The sequence below is a fragment of the Alosa alosa genome, chromosome 19 (assembly GCF_017589495.1).
Source record: "Alosa alosa isolate M-15738 ecotype Scorff River chromosome 19, AALO_Geno_1.1, whole genome shotgun sequence".
Classification (NCBI taxonomy): Eukaryota; Metazoa; Chordata; class Actinopteri; order Clupeiformes; family Clupeidae; genus Alosa; species Alosa alosa.
Genome location: NC_063207.1, coordinates 16717865 through 16722961, shown reverse-complemented (window position 1 = coordinate 16722961; position 5097 = coordinate 16717865).

Sequence of the window (5097 nt, the reverse complement as noted above, 5' to 3'; positions counted from 1 at the left end):
GCTCTCCAAAATCTGGCGCTAGTTAGCCCGATGCTACCAACAGCTTTTTTCAATAGTGGTGCTTCGCATCGGGCTAGCCATGCAAATAAATCACTGTTTTACACCCATTTACGAGGCTCAATGTATCTCCACACTTCATTGGTAGACTTCCGAGGGCCCTGACATTTAAAACGAGACATTGAGAACTTTGAAAAAGCACTGGTAGTTTACTTACAAGACAATTTATACAGACAGTATCTTCACAAAGTTTAGCGTTTGCAGCCATCTTGTATTTAGTCACGATAAGTCGAGCAACGAGTAAGAATGAACAGGTATGATAAGGGATCAGATTCCAAAAATAATTCAGTGGAAATGCATGGATTCCAGTTTCTTCCAGTAGCAGCAACTGGAATCCATGCATTTCCACTGAATTATTTTTGGAATCTGATGCATTTGCTCACCACAAACTGCATGAGGTAGAACCTGCCCTTATGACATCAGAACATCACCCTTTTGGCTCCTTATGCTACAAAGTGCAAAAGTTACAAATATTAAAGGGATATTCCACCATTTGGGCAATTACACTCAAATTCCACCTCCCCTCGAGTTAAACAATTGACTCTTTACCTTTTCCCAGTTCATCCAGTCATTCTCTGAATCTGGTGATACCATTTTTAGCTCCAGCCTAGCACAGATCATTGAATCAAATTAGACCATTAGCATCTCGCCCGCTAGCATCACGCTTAAAAGTGACTAAGCATAATAATCTGCAGCTCGAACTTGTTGCTGGAAGTTATAGCTCAGGTGCTGCGTGATATCATTGTGCTGCTGCACTCATGGTACGTTCGCAACGTTCCTTGATTCTTGATTATTATGCCGAAATGAAAGTATACTGTAGCTCCATGTCAAATCAGCCTAGAAAATCTTCACATTTCATTTTCCAGTCTTATTACACTTTCTAACTTGAGAATAGACAAGTTTTATATAGGAAAATTACCGGAAATCTTAGTCACTTTTAAGCGAGATGCTAATGGTCTAATCCGATTATGTACTGTATTCTCTATGATCTACTGTATGCTAGGCTGCTGCTAAAAGTGGTATCGCCAGACTCAGAGAACGGCTGGATGAACTGGAGAAAGGTAAAAATCAATTGTTTAACTCAAGGGGAGGTGGAAAATGAGTGTAATTCCTCAAATGGTATAATATCTCTTTAAAGGGATGGGCCTATCATAACCCAGAGAGAAGAAATACTCTTTTATGATTGTCTGGTGGGTGGTTATTAATTCTGAATAACGGCCCACCTATGCAGTAGATCTGGTAAAAAAAGTTTAATTACTGTTCCATGTCAATTCTTATGGTAACTTTAACAACCATAGTATGACGGTTGAGCCTGGAAGCAGGCTTCCCAGTGGAATCGACTGCAAACAAGCAACTGTCCACCGCTATCATTGCTAGGGACAAAGAAAGTTATACAACAAACTGAACAAGTCAGCTTCTTTTTAATAAATGTTCCCATGTTTTAGTGAATTGAGATTTTTTGATCACAGTGTGATTTGAATGTTATATAACACAGAATTGTGCACACATTCTGATCTTCATGTAGGTATGTTTTAGGAAATAGAGCTCGCAATGTATGTGTATAATATGCACAAATTTTACTTTAACGTGTCCATGATGTTTTTTTATATTAACTTGACCTTTTAAGGACTCTTTACAAGTCTGTTGTGCTGGCCTAGTTTCTGTGAATAAAACATGGGAATGAAATCATTAAAACTAGTAGGCCTACATAATGTAATGAGAACTAGCGGACAATGGAATTAAAACGAGCATAAGATTTATGAAAACAAGCACATGATTTAGTCAAATTAGCATGTGTTAGTAATATAAGCATTCATTTTTAGTAAAACGAGTGCACCTTTTAGTAAAATGAGCAGACGTTTTCATAAAATATTCTCTCAATATAAAAAATCTCATAATGACACCTCCTGGGCTCCGTTTTACAAAAGATCATTGATATATTTTATGTCTTTACTCTTTGTTGTATGACTGTATGCCCTCAAAATCCAGACCACCTTTAACCACCACAGATTTTATTTTCCTTCTCCAGTTCAATCCACTCAAAACAGAGCGACAGCTGGGCCTCCCTTTTCTGACAATGGACTCGTAAGACTTCAGTGCTGATATGTTAATCAGCACCAGTCCTGCAGAGCTGATGACAGGGACGCCTGCACCCACACTATGACATGCTACATTTAAAAGGCAACAGAGTTCTTATTTGACACTAGGATTAATAAAAAAGGCATTAGCAGAATAAGGCAAATGAAAAATAAAGGCAATTAGACAAGCTAAAATTATTTCAGATTATTTTTTGCTTTTATGCAACTTGACACAATACTGCTCATTGTGTTCTCATTTTGGTGCTATTGTGTGGTGCTTTGAAGTGTGAATAGCCTACACGACAATTTATTTCATTTGTAATTAACCTTAATGTAACTGTAGGGATGTGATAATTCAAGAATTTCAACTATATTGTCATATCATGATATTGACGACATTGTTGCTTGATGATATTTTTGCATATGTACAGGGTCAAAAACTAGCCAGCACCACATGTCAAATTTGGATACAAATGAGGCCTGTCACCATTGGCAGGTTGCTGAAATAAGCCAACATTTACAGGACATGTTTGGCTTTGTTTGTCCAATATATTTCATTCAAAACTCAATATCAGGACATATGCCTTAACTCGTTAACTATTTTTTGTGATATTTGTTATTGGGATATGAGATGACGCATATCCTGATATGAGATTTTGCTCATATTGCGCTGACGTACATGACAACATATACTATATTCAGATGCACTAATACTGTTAGTTGTATCTCTAATAAATAAACCTTAGACTGAAAAAAAAAAATGCCAGTGTGATTGTGACTGGATCCACCAGAAGGCCCATTGTGAGGGAGCACTCACATGAGGAGTGGTAGCAGAACTGAGACTCTATGGTGATTGAGCCACTCCAGCTCACTGCCAGTCCCAATCAAGGCCCAATCAGGGACACATTTCCTAATTAGTCTGGCAACTGTACCCATGCGAGACTCCCAGTGCCTTCAGCGTTGAGTGAAGTACATATGTAAATCCCTGAGGGACACAGACCTGAACAGGAATGCTGTGTGGTGAATGCTGATATTACTCATTGCATAGGTCCTCATGATTAAGTGTGTCTCCATGTGGTGATTCAGGAATTTTTTTTATAGTTTTGTAACAGATATTATGACAAATGATGCTGCGAGACAAGAAATTAGAGTTGTTGTGTTTGCTGTTTAAACTACTGTTTACTACTTCCAAGGGATTTGATTAAAAGCGATTTTCTACATTCCCGGATCTCTGGAAAATATTCATTGTGTTACTTGCCATTTTGCAATATGGTGTAATGTTACATCAGTTTATGATCATGTTGTAATATTAATGAATTTAGACATTTTGAGACTTTGCATTCATAGCAGGTATTTACTGTGTGCAGTGATGTTCTATGCATAAGTATCATTCATCTCCATAACTTTTATTACATTTTAGTGTCATACTGACACACACACACACACACACACACACACACACACACACACACACACACACACACACACACACACACACGCACACATGCAGAGAGAGACAGATACTGTAACTTGTTAAAAGTCAGTTGCACTTCTAACCGATGAAATTAAAAACAAATCAGGTGAATATAAAAAAAAACTCCCCAAAGCTTGAGGGAAATTAACCATATATATCTAATCAAACAGCTGAAATAGAGTGAGAGAGAAAGATTGACAGGGAGAGAGAGAGAGTAAGAGAGAGAGAGAGAGAAATATACAGACAGAGAAAGGGGAAAAAAATCCAAGACACAGACTGGCAGAACAAGATAAAGGAGGAGAGAGAGAGAGAGAGAGAGAGAGAGAGAGAGAGATTCAAACACTGACACCTGTACTGCCATGATAGATGTCATACAATAATTGTGCTCCACTCTATCGCCGCGCCAACAATTCATTACAGAGCGAGTGTCATCTCCGGAGAGTGTGGAGAGTCTGTCAGCTTCAAGGGAAACGCAAACTCGCCCTGCAGCCAGCCTAAGAGCTTTACCTAGGGAGCGTATCTTCAGGACAGTCACCATGGAAATGGAGTGTATCTGAAGAACAAGCGCTACATGAATACAACATGTCTTCCCCTGACAGCTGTGACAGCTCGGCACAGATCAAAACACCAGCCCTGGCTTCCGAGAGTGCTAAAAGATACAGAAAAGTTATTTTTAGTTTATTTTTCCAATGACGAACCAAAAAAATAGTTTGTTATGAGGACAGAAAAATACAAGTGGGGGAAGAGGAAGTTATTTGGGAAGTCTGTGGAGACAAAGCACTGTGTTGGTCGGAGATGAAAGGCTGTCGTGTTAATATTTTGTGTAAATGGGACTGCATTAGTATTCAGGTACGTGGAATGGCGGAGCCTGGGAAAATAACAAGAGCAACCCCAGCGAGATATCGCCATGGAGATGAGTGCCATTAGCATTCTGAGACGGTTTGGAGTCTCTGCACAGAGAAGACACACATCTGGCTCTTCCTTTTGATTCACTTGTGCGTATACACGTATGCTCACAGGCAAAAACTCATACACACACACAGTCATACACACACACAGTACCACACAAATACATACTTAGACAGTTACATGTATACAGACAGGAAACACAAATATACAAAGACTGTTTACTTCTATAAACACACACACACACACACACACACACACACACAACACACAACACACACATACATACACATACACACACAAACACACACACACACACACACACACACACACACACACACACACACACACACACACAAATCATATATTTCAGAAGAGAGAGGTTGATGCATGTCCAATCATAAGATCCTCATGAGAATTGCTTGGGCAAACTCCACTGCACTTGACACACACCCCTTAAGCACAGACCAGCCGCTCACTCACACATACTGTAGCAATCATCACCACATCTAAGAAGGCATGTTGGAGCACAAATTGGCTATCACAGGCACACTGTCACACCCAAAACACACTGATTACACT